This window comes from Bombyx mandarina, chromosome 18 (genome assembly GCF_030267445.1).
Source record: "Bombyx mandarina strain Sakado chromosome 18, ASM3026744v2".
NCBI classification, from domain to species: domain Eukaryota; kingdom Metazoa; phylum Arthropoda; class Insecta; order Lepidoptera; family Bombycidae; genus Bombyx; species Bombyx mandarina.
Genome location: NC_143224.1, coordinates 9,867,266 through 9,889,027, shown reverse-complemented (window position 1 = coordinate 9,889,027; position 21,762 = coordinate 9,867,266). Strand labels below are relative to the sequence as shown.

At 33.0% G+C, this 21,762-nt stretch overlaps 1 protein-coding gene and 1 long non-coding RNA gene across 6 annotated transcripts in view; both read left to right on the top strand.

Moving 5' to 3' along the window:
* The window catches only part of Fas2 (neural cell adhesion molecule fasciclin 2), a 133,543-nt gene that overhangs the window by 49,218 nt on the left and 62,563 nt on the right, over positions 1–21,762 (top strand). The gene's annotated exons all lie outside the window — the stretch shown is intronic.
* The window catches only part of LOC149501022 (uncharacterized), a 39,048-nt gene that overhangs the window by 2,734 nt on the left and 14,552 nt on the right, over positions 1–21,762 (top strand). Inside the window, exon 2 of the long non-coding RNA XR_016324607.1 lies at positions 9,862–9,901. This is a non-coding gene — a long non-coding RNA (uncharacterized LOC149501022). The remainder of the gene's footprint in view (positions 1–9,861; positions 9,902–21,762) is intronic.

The window sequence follows — 21,762 nt, the reverse complement described above, 5'->3', positions numbered from 1 at the left end:
GAGAAATTTCATAGTCCTCCGTCCGCGCAATTTTCGTAAAAAGGGATACAAAGTTTTTCCTTCTCGTATTAATATATAGATAAATTGTTTTAGGCTTCAAGATTAGAATTAAAAAAAAATTGGGTCGTCGTATTGTATAGCCTGAATTGATATTAACCGTAAGCGGCAACAGAATAAAAGAATGCAATGTAATTTCAATGTTGATAAAAAGTCTCACTGCTGAATTTTGCAATGAAATCTAAATTTTCTCATTCCTGTGAAGGTAAACCAGTTTAGTTCGGTGTACGTTTGTGAATGGAATACGTGAATCGTGTTACAATAGCGCTTGACAAAGGCCAGCTCAATAGAGATTGCGAGAGAGAGAGGCGAATTGCATCCTCGAAATTCGGATGCAGTCATGTTTCCGCGCGATCGCCTTACGACCGTTCATTTGACAGTACACTGTGCTATTCAATTGGGCACGGACTTGGTATTGCTTTACTTTCTTAAAGATTATTTGTAAAGACAAACCTACATTAAAATTACTACATTAAAAAATTCGTTAGTCTCGCTAAAACTCGAGAACGGCTGGACCGATTTGTCTAATTTTAGTTTTGAATTATTTATGGAAGTTCATAGAAGGTTTAAAAGGTAGATAAATATGAAAATGCTCGGAATTAAATAAAAATAACAATTTTGTTTTTCCTTTGACGTGTCCCCCGTCGGACGAATTCCTTTTGTTTGTTTTAAGTTTATTTTATAATATACAAAAGTTTAGGTCTTTTATTTATCGATTGAGGCACTACGAAGTCTGCCGGGTCAGCTAGTATGCAATAAAAAGCGGTAACGGTAGGCAGCGGCTTGGCTCTGCCCCTGGCATTGCTTAAGTCCATGGGCGACGGTAACCGCTCACCACCAGTTGGGCCGTATGCTCGTCTACCTACAATGGCAATAAAAAAAAGACAAAAAAAAACTTGAGGTCGTAAACACAACTCTATAGTGAAGCGGCCATCGATCGTAGATCTACAATCGATGGAAGCGGCTGTCAAATCTTTAAATCCGGAATGCATGATTGCTTCGTGGCAGAAATTGGCTGGATGATGGTATACATCCGTGCTAGCTTAAAATACGGGAGTATATTAGACAGTTACGCAAATTCATAAAATTATCGAGTTAAGTTTATTTATAATTCTGTTATTATGTAACTAAAATTTAAAAAAAGCAATGAGACGTTAATATCATACATAGCCTTTTGAGTAGATTGGTTGGTGTAATCCAACCATTTGTCGACAATTCAATGTTTAAATCAATATTATAATATTGTTATACAAAACGCCAACGATTAAAAATTTGCTAACCCTCAATAAATAATAAGTACAACGTGCCAGTTAACATTACTAAGAAAAATTATCGTTACAGTTTGCAAATTAATATCTTATTCATTTAATTCCGCTTACTTTATTTAATCTTATAATTAATTTGTGATTTTGCAGTTCTGCGTTTATGATTCTGTGTAATGGTATGAAAGTCAAAGTCAACATAAGCTATAGTATAAGTACCTAATATTACAAGATGCACTTTATTCTAATGTATTAAAAGATCAGATAATTTTTAAAAAAGTAAATTTAATAGATAGAGAATGCACACGAAAAAATATCGTGACGTCGTTGTAATCTGTCAGTGGTTCTAAAACTAATTTTTTTAACGTGTTTTTGACGTGACAACGTCTTATAATTCGACGGAGCCGGCTGCACGCACGAAAAAACATGACACATGCGGCGTTACCTCGCTCTGAGGCGTTCCATTTAAGGCTTGAAGTGCAAGCGAGAGCGGGCAACGACCGACAAAGAGGCACAATCGGCCTCCGCGTTCGGCAGCGTTCCTGCGTTCGACATCTATCTCTCTCCTACTTGAGTGAGCGATGCATCCGCGTGGACAGTTGCTATACAATAATACATTTACAAGTTTTCGTCAAGTATGAAGTTCAGTGAAAAGTGAATGTGGTGTCAATTGTTCACACAAAATATCTATCAAACAAATAAAATTAAAATTTTCTTTTGAAAAATGAAACCGTTCCGTCAGTATTTTCTTATGACGTTGTCACGTTCAACTATCGTCAGTAAACCGACTTTACAAACAACTGATTTTTAATTTGAAAATGAAGTCATTGAAATCTTAGCTAACACCAGCAGTATCAATGTATGAGCAACATTATTATTCCAACAAATATTTCTGAGATCAAATTTTAACGTCTTAATTGTTGTGTGGCGTGTAGACTGTGGGTGGTCGCCGCCTCAGTCCTGCTATTAAGATAATTTGGACTTTTTTGTCATTATTTGTCGTTCGAAGGCGGCCTTTCAGAATGACTAAAAAACTCTTTACTGTATTATTAAAAAGTGTCCAGTTCTCTCGTAAAATAACTCAATTTAATGGTCGATGTTGGAATTGTAGAAGAGGGCTTTTTTATTTTAGACTAATAATTTTATATAAATATATTTTATTACCCTTGTAGGTAGAAGAGCATACAGCCCACCTGATGGTGAGTGGTTACCGTCGCCTATGGACTTCAGCAATGCCAGGAGCAGAGCCAAGCCGCTGCCTAATATAGAAGTATTGTTTCAATTAAACAACATTAAGTGGTATTAAGCCAAAATTCATTTTTTTCATTCTACAGTTGTTTCAGTACATCAATATATTTCAGTCGTTGATGTGATGGATTTTCTCAGACATAAAATCAACAATTTTCAAAGAACAAGAATGACTTAAAAAATATTTTTGGTACCTTAGTTAGATTAGATATGCACAAGCTCTCGGCCCAACAGGTGCTTAACGATAGCGGACGGTAACAGGGCACATAGAACGCATCAAACTGAATTCATTATGTCGAAGTCTTAGTTGCATTAAATAAAAGTCCATACTGCCTTTTATATTGGAGCCTATTTTACTTAGCAGCATAAATAGGCGGCGTTCTAAATTCTACGAGCTCACTCACAACAAAAACTCTTTGTTCGGTACCTAAGTGAACAAATATTTTACATATTTTTTGTTAAATTGGTCATCCATTAATTTGGGTTCTTTTCATTTAAATCAGTGGCAACATTGAATTTTGAGAATCAACTGGTCCTTAATTTCACGGCTATACAAAAAATTACAAAATACATACTTTGTTAAACCGACATGTTTTATTAGATAAACCCTTACTATCAGTATTAGTAGGTCTGTGATTAATAATCTTTCTCAATATACGGTCTAGTAACCTTCAAATTTTGGACAGCAAAAGGCTTGCCTCAACCGTGGCAGGGTCAAAGCGATCTAAATGCAAATGTTATAACTCGTTCCTTATATTCTTCTTTACTGGAAAACATTATTCACGAATGCCGAGAACACCGAAGATAATGTATCAAAATTTATTGTAGCACCCATTGTACTTGCAGCTTAATAATACAATATACATATATTATGCTGGGGCGGAGACTTTATGAAAAACATGTTTTCGAGGGTTAAACCAATTTCCGTTAAATTGATTGATATTGGCGGAACACATTATTTCAGCTCGGTTGTTTGAATAAATTACAATTCACCTGAAACTCAGACGTTGGTAATGATATTGTTTATATTATTTCTTTCGTGGTTTTGTGTGGCATGTTTGCTGTTTAATGCATTAAACATTTGTTAAAAATGAACATTTCCACCACATATTTCTTTTGGTTGGCTAGTAATATGAAACCATTATACCTTAAAGTCTCCCCTGTGTCAAATCGACATTGAGGAGACCTGAAACACTACTAAACTTCTAGAAGAGCATTTGCGACACTACGTTCTACTGCGAAGAAGATATGTGTTCTCGTTTGAAAGAAATTTACTCACGTTGAGTAACTCTGGGACCCAAATAAGACCTGTGACAGTGACTTGTGAGTTGTTTTTTTCTGTTTCAGCATAATAAAAACTACCAGAAGGTGCTATATCAAATGACGGATCTGTTTATAATTATCATTTTCCTCTTTCTCAGCCTTTAACTTCATCAAATGTTAGTCTTATATAGGGTTTTTCTTCAATTCCACTCCATTCTAGTGTTGCTAATAAATCATTAAACTTTTCTGACAAAGGATTCTGACTTAAGCTTTGGAATACGTATAAATATGTAATAAAAAAATATATTAGCGCATTAAAGCATCTATGGTCTAATTCGATGATGAATATTCGTTCCAATAAAATAATAATAAAACATCAAATTGCGGACATTGCAGTTATTAATATGGCACAAGAGCAACTCGCTTGTCAAATTACAAAATGAACGTGACATAATTATAAAAAATTAAGCATTACATTAACATTTTCACGGTACGTTTATCTCGAATGTGCTTGTTGCATGAATCGATATTGTATTTTATTCGTAGTATATTTTCAATGGAGCGTATTATTGGTTGTTATGAAACATGACCTTACGATGTTACTACACGCGTACAATAGGAAACCATTTTAAATTTATAAATGAATCAACAAAAAAAAAAACATAAAATAAAAAGACGCTATGGTCAGTTGGTTGACGCAGTTTGGTAAACAATAGATCAGACTAGTTTCCTTTTTGGGTGAGCCAAATGCCTTCGATATTAAAGTATTTAAGCTTAAATTAAATACCTTAAAACTATACTGAATCCTAAATTAACGTGACGTCATAGTACTTGTTGGGTAACATTTTCAATTTGATCATTCAATGTCGATTTGGTTTTGTCAATTGTCGTGCTGTACTTTCCCGTGCAAGTAATTTTCAAATGCAAGTTGTATTGTCAGATCAAAATAATAATCAACGATTTACTAACGAAATAATACTTGTCATATTTTTAAAATTAACCAAACAAATTTAAAATCTCTCCTTTTTGCGTCTTTTCTTGCAATGACAGCCGATCCTGAGCCGAGTTGAATGCTGCAAAGATCCTCAGGAAGATAAATTAAAATAAATTTCATAAATCAAACGAAATAACTAAAGTAATGAAGAATAAAAATTGTTTTTGTTCTACAACTTACGTAGTAAGATAATGCTATACTATGCAGATATTGAAAGTCATAAAACTGAAATTTGATAATTTAGAAAGTTAACCCACAGAAAAACTTTCTCGGAAATTAGGAAAAAAATAATATTATCATCGATCCGACGTACATAGTAATTACAGCAGTCATTGTTCAATTGCTAAACATTAAAAAGCGAACCGCAAAATTTTGAATGGGCATCGACAAGCAATCAAAAGCGGTGAAAGCAAATTACTATGAATAGGACAAAAGCTATTACCTGCCGTCTATTTTTATTTTGTCGCGTGAAAGCGGGTCGCTTTAACGAATTTATTCGTCCTGCCCTTATGTGGGCATGGGTTTGCTCCCTTAATTTAGGCAAAATTCATTGAATGGAAGTCTGCATCCATTGGTTTCGTCACTACGTTTTTATTATCTTGAATATCCATCTAACGGAGTCTTTCAGCTTAATTTTCAACATCCTCAAGTGCGAGTAATACAAAATTTGCACACGTTTCAGGGTTCGATGGTGTATTAACAATTTTATTAAAGCTTATTTTAATATTCTCTCGTGGTGATTTTTTAGTTCGGCTTCCTGTAAAAACGCATTGATGTAGTTTTTAAACTAAATTATATCTTTATATAAAACTTTATTTTGCTAGTTATAAAATTACGATACTCATGTTTTCATTTGAAATCATATTCGATTTTGTAGTATCAGTTATATCAGAAATTCAAAATAACTTGATACGAAAAGCAATTCTCGATTAAGTCGATACCTAATAATCCGTAATAATAAAATTGTCGGAACATTCAAGGGACTTTGTAATAAACGTATCCGAAATTATTCGAATGGAAAATTGAATTCTGGTACCTGTCCTGTTATTTGTTCCGAATACGGAGGCTCACTTGATTAATCTGACTTCTTTTGATTAAATATTCGAAATATCGGAACACCCTATTTCGATTCTTAAGGGGATCGAGTCTCAGATAATTATGCAATACAATTCGGAATGTATCGAATTTCTTCCCCAGCCTATTTTCCGTATTTCGTTATGTTTCATTAGAGCGAGCTTTAAGCGCCCGCCTCTCATATAAGGAGGCTTTTAAATATGCCCGTAAGTATAAATATGCATAGACATGAGAAAACAGAAGAAAAAAAATCTATTACTAACTAGCTGACCCGGTAGACTTCGTAGTGCCTCAATCGATAAATAAAAGACCTATTTGTATAAAAGAAACTTAAAACAAACAAAAGGAATCCATCCGAAGGAAAAACAAAATTGTCATTTTTATTTAATTTCGAGCATTTTCATATTTATCTAACTTTTGAACCTTCTCTGGACTTCCACAATTCCTTAATTCAAGACCAAAATCAGCCAAATCGATCGCTTTAGCGAGTTCTCGAGTTTTAGCGAGACTAACGAACAGCAATTCATTTTTATATATATAGATGAAGAAGACTCTTCATTAGTAATAGATTTTTTTCTTCTTAAATGAGGGTAAACTTGAAAATACACAAGCACCAACGAAAATGCGACGGTGAAACTTAAAAAATGAATTAAAAAATGTTTCTTTTCGTGATTCTCATCATATTAGTACAAAGTTTTTCGACATTTGACCTCTAAATTTCAGAAATAGACAAACATTTAGTCACGCCCCACACAACTATAGGGCGCCGTATACGTCTCTCGGTCTCGCCCGAAGCTTATCTAACTCATCCTCAAATAAATCAGCCGGAAAATTGAAATCCACGATAGTACTGGAGCTCGGTGCTATGACGTTTACAAGATGTCGGTACTTTAAACTTTTGAAGGGTACTTTTGAACATTTTTAAGATAATATTTTATAACAGATATCTTCTAAGAAGATTGAAGAAATATTTGTAGTGTTGTGACTTCATAGTAGGATATGCCGGCTTTGTATCGTTTATAAATGTTGGAGCTAGAAGACAACGGACGGTGACCAAAGAAAAACAAACTATCAAATTGTTTTTAAAGTTTCTTTCACTGAACTATTATATAAAACCGACCAAGTACATGAGTGAAAGATTCTGTATTCAAAATGAAATTTTTAAATATAAATGTACAATATAACTTTAAATATTTTTTGTCTTTTACCTCTAAGCTGCGTCTAACACTGACTAAATCACATATCTAAATAAAAGGTTTCATAATGGCTTACTTTCAATTCTGACCTCATGGTCCAACTGATCGTAAGTGGCAAACATTGCTAATGCATCGCATCGTCTAAGCCTGGAGTATAATTAAAGCCTCAAACGCTGTTATACTACATATATCTTTTTTTACTTTTATCATACACTGTACTATATTATATTATATACTTTACCTATATAGTAACTATACTATATTATAGTTTAAAATATTTAAAAGCAAGCTCTAGTTAAAAGCTTCAACGGTGAGAATTTTTCAGGTCGATAAAGTATATAACTATTTAACGTCAACCTGTAGATTGTATGTGCCTAATTTGTAACATTAAAATACTATTTATCCTAGTAACCTAGGAGTCCAAAATAATAAAATTAGTGTAATGTTTAATAATTAATTAGTATTAGTTATATTACTGGATATTATCAAATTAATCAGACGTTTTGAAATTTATGAATACAATGATGAAACATTCCATTAAATTCATAAATAGATAAAAATAATACCGTATTTAGCGGTAAACTTATTCACATTTAAAATCTTATTTAAACTATTAGTAAACGGGTTTTTACCAAAATTTTTAAGTTAACGAGTCCTCAATACTTTCAGTACATTTATCGGTTGTAGCTAGTGCTGAAATATTGGAAATTCATGAAAACAAAATACCACGCTAAAACCCGGTAAATAATATATTGTGCGTTTCAAATTGATCATTAAAAGTTATTAAGAGGAAGACTTGACTTACTTTAAAGTAATAACAACTTTCAATTAACATATAGTTAATTAATTTATCTAAGACTTATTTTTAATGTCTGTACATGGTAAAGCGTATCTAGCTCTTAAATGTAAGAATGTAACTAGAATCTGTAAACATCGACAAACCTAATTTGAGTTTCCTGATTAAAAACTCGATGGGCTACCGGATTTGTAGTCGAGATCCTCTTTGTCACTTGTTTTTTTTTGGGTGAAGAAGACTAATTTAAATAATAATTACAAAAGTAATTTGCCTCATGTGTTAAAGCGCTTAGAATGTAGTTCTAATTCAGTTTAGGGATAAGGTGGGTTAAGGTGGTGAGTTCGATTATTCACATACAAATGCAATTAAAGAAATTGAATATTCCTAAAATAGTAACGGATTTAGAGGTGACCTTACTTGAAATTTTACTTTCAAATATTGTGTTTCAAACTAGATCATTACTCTAGAGCTGATTACTTACATTTATCTCTTATGCTAATCTCCAAATTTTGTTTGCTCATATTTTAGAAGGTAAGCGTCAAAGGGCTTCTACCGAGCGGGTGAAATTACTCAATAGACCGACGGTCCTAATGTTCTCATTCAGCACTTGTATAAATGATAGCTTATCTTGAAAATGTCGCTAGCGAGATTCAGTCATTTGTCAAATATGTTTTGTTTTGTGATCTATATCGTCACAACATATTAGAAGAAAAATAAACTCAGTTCAAGGGATCGAGAAGTGAAGGCTTTGGTATTAGATAGAGGGAGATAGATACAAAAATATGATGCGGAATATTGATACGAAAAAATATGGAGAAAAAACACCAAAAGATCGTATAGCCGATAAAATAAGAGTTATCCCGAGCATGCATGCATTTATCAAAGGAAACTTACAGATTGAAAGGGAAAGGGAATGATAAATCATTTTTATCAAGTCAACATAACAATACATCTTTCTATTTAAGTACACTTGGAATTTTGTTTGTCGAATTGATACGATAATCTTTCTATTTTTATAAAAGTGCTAAAGCATGAGGCATTTTGCACTTTTGTTCCACAATTGGTGGTGGGCATAGTACTTAGTGTTTTCCATTTTTTTATTTATAAAAGTGCTTTTTCAGTTTGTTTTCACCTTAGGAGACACCATATATGTTTCTTGCTTACTCATCAAGTACGTGTCCCATATTTTAAGCCCTTTATTACTGTATAAGCACTGTGTTGGTCATGCAGTAATAAATTAGTCGATGGTAAATTGAATGGTAACGGATATCCAACTATTTCCAGATGATCAATTTCTAAATGCTAGACGCTTTCTCAAGGCCAGACTTTTTATCAGATAATCGATTTTTCTTTATCGAATAGATAAATCGTGAATATCAATACACGACACAACAACATGCATCGCAAAAATAATGTAACTCGATAGAAAAGCATTGGATAGTGCTGTTCTTTAGATCGAATTAAGATAAGTTTCCGTCCTCACGCGGGGTAAGTAATTGGACAGCCGTACGTGGGGTCGGCTTATCGACGCACATCAATCGCAATAAAACTCTGCAAATCGTCGTTCGGATGCCGGCAAGTTCAGAAATTCGATCTCTATCAGTCTTCTATTGCTGAGCATGGAGTTTCTTGATTTTTTATATCTTAGCACGCACGTGAATGTAATAGATAAATTATGTTATATAAATCAAACCTTGCGATTCGGTTAATTTCGGTAAAATTTGACAACGAGTATCACTTTTACAATTTTGAATGGTCAAATTAAATTAAAGCTAAACAAGTAATAAAATGATATTACACTAGTTTGGATAACAATCTGTCAGTTTTATTAATGTTAGGTACTATTGTAATGAAAGCGTAAAGATTAGTTTTTGTAAATAATCGTATGCTGCAAATTTATATCGATGTGGTCTGTCTTATTATTTTGTGTACACATGCATTGTATGCTCATAAATTTATTTTTGGTTTCAGGTACATACAACAATATGAAGACATATTCAACTGGAAATCGGTAATATATAACAATTCTATTAATATCAAAAGCCGATACTTACAATTCACAATGTTCTTAATTTGAAAAGAATTAAGAGTATTATGAATTGCTTGTTTTTTTCTTTTTTTTGTCTATCTATTGCTAGTAACTTCGAGTTCTATGCTAGCTTCATCGAAAGTGTAGGCGAGCTCACAGGCTCAGCCTGGGAGACAATTTTTTTTTCTTTCCTACCTATGCTAATAGCCTTGAGAGGCTAGGCTATCTTAGCTTCGCCCTGAAGTGTAGGTGAGCTCACGGGGCTCAAACCGGAGTGTTGCTAACACTGGCAAGAGCAGTGCTTCGCAGAATCTACCACCGGATCGGAAACGCGACCCACTGAGAAGATCCGGCGAGAAACGCAGTGGGCTGTGTCTGTGGGCTAATTCGCTCGTCGAGCCCTTCGTCGCAAACAACGGGTTCGACGAGGGCGGTGACCGGTGCTTGTGTTACCTAAAAGCACTATTAATGGATCGGGAGGATCCGTAATGACGTGTTTTGGGCGAGGTCGACTGTTTACGATTCGGTCTACAGGATCGGGTATGTCTGGGAGACTATGATAACATCTGCATGAACTGGATGCATTCTAATAAATTAAATACTTTTTCTATGACACTACAACATTGACTCTTTTCAAATGTTAAAAATTATTTAAGCAACTACAATTTGAACTCAGACTCGCGTTTAAAGTCGTTAGAAAAAGGTTAATACAATAATAAACGGTTCGCTAATATTTGATTTTTGTAACAAGATATTTGATACTTAAAATTGGATGCTAAATACTAGGCGTTAAATGAAGAAATAAATAATTGCAGATTTTTGGAATAATTGGACTCGCTAATGTATTTTTGGCTTATCTCATAGAAGGTATAGCTTAGCTTTGTGTTTTAACTGAAACTTATTTAGAACTAGGTATACAAAATTATGTGTGAGTGGATGGTACAAAAGAAAACCAAAAAACGAGCATGCTATCTCACATTTACACTTCACCGCAGACAGGATATTACTGATCTGTTTTACGACTACATCCTCATTTCCTAACGAAATTTAGACTTTAAATGATTTAATTGTAATTTGTTAATGAAAGTAATTTCAAGTTAACAACTCCGGATATATTTTTTGGAATGATTAATTAGTGTTCAATTTCATAGATTGTTTGTAATAATTTACAGAGCAGTTGATTGATTTGCCGTTAACCCATTTTCCTAGTATGAATCTTTTTAAAAAGCAGTTTTGAGAGTGATTTAATTCATATATTTTATCGCTTTTGTAATTAGTAAGTTCCTTGGATTGAAAGGCAATATGTCTAAATAAGATTAATTTAGCAGAGTCAGTATCTTATACTATAACATATTATATAAAATAGATTTTGCAAAGAACTGAATTTTTGGCACATTCGTTCTTGCTGTTCTTTTTTCATTTGAAGATTTTGAAGTTGATTTAAATAAAAAGATTTTATAAAAATCATCAAACATAGGCTTATTGTAAGTATTTTTAATTCACTTGAAGCTACTTCAATATAAGAAGTTATTTATGCAACATTCCTTGTCAAGGTCCGCAGTCAGCACAGAGAATACGTGATAAACATTATTTATAACAATTACAAAACGTATGAATCATTCATAAGTATTATTTAAATAAACTTATTGTAATCGATTCGATTGCTTAATACTCAAATACCATCTATATAACTGTGTGAATAATGTCGTATTTTATTAAATAAACTAGTTGATCCGGCAGACTTCGTAGGGCTTCAGTCGATAAATAAAAGACCTAAACTTTTGTATAAAATAAATATTAAAATTTTTTTTTTATATAATTCCGAGCATTTTCTTATTTTTTAAACCGTCTCTGGTCTTCCACGAATAATTCAAGACCAAAATTAGCCAAATCGGTCCAGCCGTTCTCGAGTTTTAGCGAGACTAACGAACAGCAATTCATTTTTATATATATAGAAGAAGATATCGAAGAAAATATGAATATGTTTCTAAAAAAGACAACATTATGTCATTGTATTGTAATGTATTCGTAACATTAGTATTATTTTGTGTGCCCGTTAAATATCTTAAGTTCAAAATGTGAACCGATGGCGTTGTATAGTAATTTGTTCAATGCCAAACTTCCAACGGTCTATTTTTGAACAAAGAACGTTCTATTTTAAATTTTCTTTCAATTACGAAATCTTAATACAAAGGGTTTGTTGATGGGAAGTCGTAAACATATTTGTGTCATGAATGAAAGAAGCAAACGTTTGTTATAATATGTGGTGATATACGACCTTTTTGAATTTTGTTGTTAATTTTTTTATTCGTTAAAAGTAATTCGATTTTCGAAGAAAATAAAAAGATAGAAGATTATTATAAGAAGATTATTATAAAGAATAGTTGAAGACATGAATGGACGAAGAGGTTAAGTACAATTTTTAAGAAGTTTGAGTTTTTATATTGAATGAAGGTGCTATGTGCCTATAAACCATATCAGACCTTAAAACTGCAGGAATAAAGGCTATTTTTAGAAATTGCATGTGTTGAATGAAACTGCCATGGACACTTAACGTATTCTTTAATTTTAAATGATTTCAAACAATAATACTCTGGAGTGGATGAAGGAGATATGTATGGGCATAAGTACGTTTAAAATATAAGTAACAACAAAAGTTTGTTGCCTGTTTTCTCAAAATTAACAAATTGTATCATATCCCCTTCATCCACTCATGTCTTCAGTTGTAAAGAGTGTACTAGTACAGTTTACTTTGTAGGGTAATTTGAAATAATTTTTGCGATTACATAAAAATGTCTATTACATAATTATGCACGTGAAGCACATTGACTTACAAATTTCTTAATTGTTTACTTTTATTGACAGCTTATGCACGAAAATACTTCGATGCTATAAAAACAGAAAAATAAGTTTCCTATCAAATTCCCAATAATAAACAAAAATCGTAATCTTCACGAAGAACATGTCCTATTCCGTAAATTCCCGACATGCGACATTATGATCAAATGTTTAATTATATTTTATTGTTTTTCATTAACTGACTTAACACATATGTGAGAGCGACCATTGTAATTTTATAAGTCGGTTGCGTAATAACCAAAGCACATGTAAGATTTCATAACAGTGTGTATCTGTTCGCGAGTGTAGGGTTGAAATAATTTTTATAACAACGCGATTCTAAAAACTTAATTTTATTTTATTATTTGAATACACTTATGTCCAAAATTAGACAAAGGAGTTTAAGGCAATGCAGTGAGATCTAACAGTGAATATTTATTTACTCTCTGTTCAAACATGTATCCTATTCCAATTGAAACCAGATATGTATACAATATGTATGTATCGCGTTTTACTGGTGTGGTAGATACAGTTCTACCGCGAAGCTGTGATGCACTCCGATTTGACAGGTCTCATTCGGTATTCGCCCCATGATGTCCACGGGCTGCAGTACCTTTTTAACATCAGGTAGGCGGTGAGACAATTTTTCCATCGCTCCAAAAAAACAAATCTATTTAAAAGGTTATCATATACAGCACAACCCTGTTTAAGGATTTGTAACGGACTAAGGAACACGTGTAAAAATTTGCTTTAAACTGTGAAATAACAAAATAAGATTATGCACGCGCTTCTTTATCATAGGTATTCAGGTTTTGGTTTTGTTTGTCTAAATGGGCCGAAGAGTTTCTATATGTGGTCGAAAATTCTCATACACTTCAAGCCAGAGCCCATAGAGTCATCGCGCTACAGAAATACTCAGTTGTCATTGCCTTCATTACAAGTTCACCCATCTCCGGTATATACGCAAATAAATGAATTCGATTCACGGCTTCGATTTTATTACGCAATAACACCTTTTCATCGTAGAAGTATCTCGTCAACACGCAGAACAAAGAAAAATACATCAGATTTTGAATTCATACGATCTCATCACTACGATTTGCACCACTTGCACATGCACTTACACTTGCACTACTTGAACAGTAAACAATAGGACGTCTTACTTTATTAGTCTTTTTAGAAATACTTACTACTACTCTTACTAATACTACTACTCGTACTTGCTTATTTATTTAAAATGTCACTTTGTAAAGGTGCATGTTTCACAGCAAGCAATTCATCAGTTGTAGTTTTAGAGCCAGTATAAATTTTATTCCAAATAAACGAATCTCGCGATGTGCAATATCATCTACATTATCGTATCTATGGACTCTTAGAACTTAAGATCATCTGCAGCACAAAATCTGTCTAGAAATGGCTAATCGAGGTTCTGTTATTTTTAAATTTTATATTAAAAAAAATACACCAAAAAGTATCTATAAATCTATCTAAGAAGTTAAAATTTACGTCGCTCCATGCAACGCTAAAAGACCTTCGAAAAGTTCATAGCGTCGACCCGAAATAAATAAAACTTTGAAAGGCTTCTTCCAACGAATACTCCCTTTTCCTGTACACACTCGTGACAAATAGTTGCTGACGTAATAAGCCGTACTTTCACATTGTACGCAAGAAATATTGCTTTTACGAACGAATGCTTACCAGATGATTACGGAGCTGTCGTCGCGTTAAGAGCACTTTTGCTGACGATTATTGGACTATGAGATGTACATGTTTTAGGTATAAATGAAATATTTTGTTGAGAGAAATACCAAAAAATCGTGTGGGTTATTAGGAACATGGAACTGTATCAATTACAAAAAAATCCGTGAAAATAGCGACATCGCAATATGGCGACATAGATAAACGACTCGTGGGTAGTTTTAATAAGTATTACGGTAAATATATGAACAGAAAATGTAATTTTTACACGCCCTATATTAGCTACACTTGTATGTATGTTTGTAACTGACTACTTTAGACGCGATTTTGACCCACTTTAAACGGCCTGATTTCAAACTTTGTAGATTTATCGAGGACCGATGACATATCAATATTGAAAAATAAAATTAAAAAAATTTGAATTCAACTAAAAAATGAAAAATAAATAATAGTTAAAAAAAACTAAAAAACATGCTTTATATAAAATTCACCTAAAAAAAGAAAATAAATTTTAATAAATTTAAATAAATAAAAGCGTGGGGTGCATGCTGTTATTACTTCTAAATATTTTTCTGACAGATATGACTAGATTAATTATTATTTCAATAATATCTTAAAAAGCACCCCACGCTTTTTTTACAATTAAATTATTTTTTGCACTATTTTCAATTTAAATTTATTAAAAATTATTTTCTATTTTTTAGTTGAATCTTATATAAAGCGTGTTTTTTAGTTTTTTTAAACTATTATTTATAATGAGTAAACCTTTTTGGGATTACGAATCTAATAATGCTTAGAGTATCTAAAGATGAGTCAGGGCTTACTAAATTCCTGTGACTGCGGCACAATTAGCGTCAGCGCATAAACAAGTTAATAAAACAAACTCATAAGTTTTATGAAGGAACTCGACTGAATAACTGAGCATGACTGTATGCAGTGGAATGTGGAATTAAGCGGCAGGGGGCGAGTCTACTCCACGGGGATTCTCACTCGTTCGGGGTTATAGAACTTTCTGCTCTGAACTAATGCACTCAACGATCGTATATTTCCTTTTACAACCTAACGTGCGTAACGCACACAACATGTTATTCTGTTAATTCATTTCATGTGTCATAAATTTAATGAATTACTCATTTAAGATCGGACCTAAATACACTTTTGATGGTGCGTTATTTATTTAAACTTTTCAATGAACAATGAGAGTGAAGAAAGTCCGTATTAAACCAAAACCCAAAAGATTCGAACTGAAGACGAGAGTCTAAGTACTACAGATTTAAATTATGATTTGTGAATGAAGTTTTTTTTCATGATAATAGAAAGGTGCTCGGAGTTTATTAAAGGAAAGGCTTTACATCGTAAAAAAAAAACTTGTGCCTTAAATGGTGTCAATAGCAAAATTTTATGCAAAGACCGTTACGTCATGAAACCGAAAGTGGTTGATCTAGCCAATACGAAGCCAATGTATACAATTGTGCGGTGATATGTCTCGGGGTAGCCAAACAAACCAACCCCGATAGAAAACAAATTGACATTTCAATAGGACCCGCCCGGAGACCTATTTGCAATTCTAAGGAGTACTCCTCAATAACATACCACCGTATGGAAATACGCATTGAAAAGGATCTGATTTCTTGTATAGATTTTGAGGATTCAGTGTTTGGTCCACGAATACGTTCCACTTGAGAAGCAGATATCCGTCACATTTCATTTCTACACTTCTTTCATATTTAATGTGTTATTATAAATGCTTTAATAATTTGTAAGCGAACGCAAAAGTACCATCGTAAATAATAAAAATAAGAACCAACATTTTAAGCGGTACCAAGAAAAAGGCAATCATGAAATGCTAATTTTGTCACGTTGATTCATATCTGTAAAGGCGACAAGCAAAAACAAAATATGGCGCACACAATGATACTTAAAAAAAAGAAACATAAGAAAAAAATCGAAGAGAAACCGTAATCGATAAACTGCGGTTTTGACGGAGTGTGCCTCGAAAATTCAGGGGAGTTCTTTTTTATTATCGAACAAAAAGTATTGTGAACATGAGTGGATCTGCGGTGATCGCATCCGGGTGTATCCTGCCGTATCCGGTTTTTATTAGAACGGATATCGAGTGGCTTCCCAAGGCTTTTGTATTGAAACGGAATATCGTACGGGCCTACCATTGTGCGAACGATGTCGCCTACTATTATTAAAATGCCTTTTTCGAACGTGACTAAGCTAGGGATTCGCGATTTCGGTTTTTTTTGCATACAATTTCTATAGTTGAAGCAAAATCCTTAACTCGTCTTCATTTTGTTTTGTGGTTTGTAAATTGTGTGCAGTTTTAATTCCAAGCACATTTAGTGTTGGATTAATTACTTAGACAATTACCCCTAAATAGTTTAATAGCTAAAACAAGTTGTATCTTAGTTCTTTTAATTTCTTCGAACGATCTCATGGGCCATCTGGTGTTAAGTGGCTATCGGAGTCCATAGACATCATAACGGAATGGCGCTACTCACATTGAGACATGAGGCCGAAGTCTCAATTCACGCCATTCTCACACCATTATTTTGTACGGCAGAAACAGATAGCACAATACAGCCTACCACTAGTTAAAATATTTTGAGAATTTAAATCTACAGTTACTGTTTTCCGTTCGTTTTCTGAATGATCCATAAGTATATCTACTAGATTCACTGATCAAACAATTAAGAATTCTAACTATGTAATCATGAATCGTTTATCGGAGACACGATTACTCCCGCCATTGAAATTCAGATTAACGCATTAAGATTCAACGTCCACCGGAGGGAGCTAAAATGTTTTTGTTGTTCATTCCTTAACATGAATTAATGATTCATTTCTTTGTTGCTTCATTAATCGATAGAAAAAAAGCTTTGTTGTTGTCTTTCATTGTAACGAACAACACGGGGGACAAAGGTAGTCAAAGGGAATTGCGAGTCTACGCTAATTTTATTTACGATTGTACGGTTAATTGTATGAATAATGTTGGAGTACTGGTTACAGTACAATATGATGGTCAATAATAAATTAAAATATTATTTATACACGAATTTGTATAATAATAAAGGCTTGAAGTTTAAAATTAAAATTGAATCAAAATCGAATCCATTACGTACATAGATTGTTAGAGATAGTCTTGAAACTGTTTTTTTTTGGAACACTGAACGTTTTTAAATTTTTTCTATAACGAAATTGACTCTCGAAATTTTTAATTTAATCTCTATTGCTAGAAAATCTGTTCTGATTCGAATCGACATTCTGAAGTCAATGAACTCAAATCTCAATAAATAGTATTTAGATTGAAAACAGTAATATTTTACGCACGTTCTTGTTTTAGTTTTTATAGCAGCCATTCTGCACATTTCGTTCTTAAAATGTAAAATAGAAACCAAAATAGAATTCGGTGGATTGAGTTTTACGAATAATGCAATATTATGTTTTTTTTTATATCAAGATATACAATATAGTCAAATTTAGCATAGTTTAAATAAATTACTTGATACGAATACCCGAACTGGACGTTGGATCTTGTAGCGAGAATATTTTAAGAACACTGATTCTTCTGCAGGCAATAAATAAAACATATTACGCTAAACGTGTGAACTACTGTCAAAATACTTGTGGAAAAATAAACAAAACTTCACATCTGTTCAACAAGTAGACAATAAAAAAAGGGTTTATTCGTGAAGTAGGCTATAAAATCCATTTTACTCACAACGCATTTGGCCTGAATTCAGGCAGTAATACCCTCAGAATTGAGTCTCTAGTGAATTTCCAAATAAAGCTGACTTACAGACATCCGGCTAGCCTGTTGCGAATACACGCATTCTGTTTAGAGAAACTGTTATTGTTTACGTTCGCATGCTTTTGTCTATTTTTATTGTTTTCTTTGTGATTGTAGATTTTTGTTACATTACTTACACTTCTACATTGTTACTTTTTTACATTACTTTTTGATTTGTGCACATACTATGGATGTTTCAGATATTAAGTTTGATGCCATTAACGGTTCTAAACTTTTTGAATGCTATCGACGGCAGATTAATTTGTTCATTGTCGTCAGCTGTTTGGTCATTAGCAGAGCCAAGAGTGAAAGTAAGCTACTGGATGAATTGAATATGGGCATGTCATACTACTACGGAAACATCAAGGAGAGCACTTAATTTAAGAGTCTGTTACATTGTAACAGTTATATCTGGTGGTGTAGTAAATTCTGTAATGGAGGATTCAACAGTATGTTACTTATTCGAAAATTACGAAACAGATTCTTATACATACATACGTTTCCCGTGCATCAAAAATAAACACAGAAAATATTCACAAAATGATTTATAAATTATTGTATTTCAATTATACACAAAAAGTTTTATTTATTTATTGAGTATTGATAAAAATATAATTTTTGGGCTGGCGTTTAAGGACCGGCTTAGTAATTCTCTTTATTGGATGCATAAAATAAGGTTCTTTCTAAAATTAAGAAATCGTCTCTCATAATATCCTATCAAAGTAAATATTCTAGTATATAACAAGTTGAACAGTTCGCGATTAAGTCTCACGATCAATCACTAAGATAACAAAGACACTTTTTTATTTCCTATCTCCTAATCTGCCTTCACAAGTGTACTTTTACATTACTAGTGAAACGCGTTAAAAATACTCAGACTTGGCAGTGACCGGCGTTGCTGATGTCCATGAGCGACAATAATTACTTACCATCAGGTGGGCCATTATGTCAACCAAAAACACAATAAGAAATTTCAAAGCTGATTTCTGCCCGGTTTGGATAAAGTAACAACATAATCACATAAATTCTTAAATCCAATGAGCTTTTTTTGTTCTAAGCCATACATTATATAGTAGATTATATAGTGCTCGTACTATTTATAATAATAATTATCAAAAAAAAAATATCTTTTCAAAATTAGGTAAGTATTAGCCAAATATCCTAACAAATAGGTACACTATATTCGATATTCTTTCTTTTAAAATAGCTTTAATAATCAAAGGAAACAGCTCTACGCGTGTATATTAGGCAATCCGAAATCGCGTGCAATAAAATAATAAATGCGTTATAACGTTTATATAATTTAATTATTCTCACGATATCTTAACACTATTTTTACTTTCACGACGTAATTCAAACTGCGGAGCCTTACGAGAACTTTAATTCTTTAGAGCACTCTGAATCACGCTCGATCTAATAGTACCCAATAGCGTTATAAGTTTAAAAACTACTGACGTTTTCCACTATTATAGAATTATAGATTGAATTATCTTGATTAATGGAGTGTTCGATTTTGTTTTATATCATTTTTCAATTGAAATAAAATATTTTTAATGTTATGTGCTTCGTTTGTGAAACTCGAAGGTAAACAATGGAAGGTTCTTTGTAACTTCTGGCGTTGTTAAACATCTTATAGACACAACCCAGTGAGTATCTTTTCAGTGGGTCGCGATTCTGATCCGTTGGTAGATACTGCGAGATATTGCTCTTGCTAGGGACAGTGTTACAAATCTCACTGGTTGATAGGCCCATCCACCGGTTGTAATAATTATCGTTGGGACATTTTATCCAGCACTTGAAGAATAAAATAGAATAGAAAACAGAATAGAATGTGGGCCATGAGTTCGTTGACCCTCATGCGCGAAAAAAACAATAGTTACACCTCTTTATTGAATATCAAATCAAACTATTCCGTTTTTGTAGGGATTATCAAAAATACCTTAGTATTACGAATCATAAATTTCGACGGTAAAACTTATTGTTGCACGTTTGCGTGGTTTCGCGATTCTCACGATATCTTTACACGATCTTCACTTTCACATATTAAATCAATCAAAATCATCACTTTCCCATGCATGTCAATCACTGAACAATCATTACAGACTCGTCAACTTATACTCAGGTTAGTTATAATGGATTTACGATAATAAAAAAGAGATTTAAATCATCGTGATGATTAATTTGGCTTTGATGAATACTGTATAATGTATATACTTAAGCTTTGTACTTTGGCATGACTATTATTTATCATTTTTTTTTATTAATGCATGAAATACTCTTTTATTACTCTATCTTACGTCTTATTTATGTCTGTGCGTTTATACAATAAATAGAATAGGATAAATATTAAAATACAAAAAAATATGTGTAGGGAAATGTATAAATACATTGTTTATCGGATAAAAGACTGCACATATCAATATATTGTAGGCTATAGGATTTTAATTTGATATCGTCGTGGCCCTTACTTCTGTTGTATACAGACTAGCCGGTTGTATATGACCCCAGAAGGATCGTGAGTTACGCTTATAAAATGCAAGTGTTAAAGTCAATGAACTCAACGTACGTGTAACACGCACATCGATTAAGAGATATACTGTATATTCGAACACTATTTACGTTGCTGACAATGATACGAATGTAGTTATCGAAAAAGGAACCAACCCGATCTGCTTTAGTTACAAATGTTACCTAGAATAAACATGACAAAAAATCTTTGAAATTAACACAGTATTCTTCTTCTTCTTTTTTTTTCCTACCTAAGCTGATAGCCTTGAGAGGCTATTTCAGCGTAACCTTAACTAGTAGGTGAGCTCAAGGGGCTCAAACCGGAGTGATGCTAACACTGGCCCTAGCAAGAGCAGTGCTTCGCAGAATCTACCACCGGATCGGAAACGCGACCCACTGAGAAGATCCGGCGAGAAACTCAGTGGGCTGTGTTTATGGGTTAATTCGCACGTCGAGCCCTTCGTCGCAAGCGACGGGTTCGACGAGGACGGTGACCGGTGCTTGTGGTACCTAAAATCACCGTTAATGGATCGGGAGGATCCGTAATGACGTGTTTTGGGCGACGTCGACTGTTTACCATTCTGTCTACAGAATCGGGTATGAATTCTACTAATAATGGATATAAAGTATAAAAAGAGAAAATAAATATAATTGTTTTCATACAGTTTTAAATCACAATTTGTGTGGCTGGATCTGTCTCGCTTAACTTCATCCGGGTGAAATTAATGTGACAGCTCATTATAAATACAGCAAGGTAATCCGAAATATTGGGATGCTTATTGTTTTTGCGAACTATTTTTTTATATTTTTTTTCCATTTTGAGCCCTTTTCTAATGAAGTTAAGTCATACTTCTTATCTCGATTTTTTTACATACATATTGTGTCAGTCGTTAGGATATTTTTTAATCATAGTACTTCGTCACTGCTATTATTTATTGATTTATTTATTTACTACAAGGAGAACCAACAGCCAATTAACAGAGTATAATAATATAACAAATAA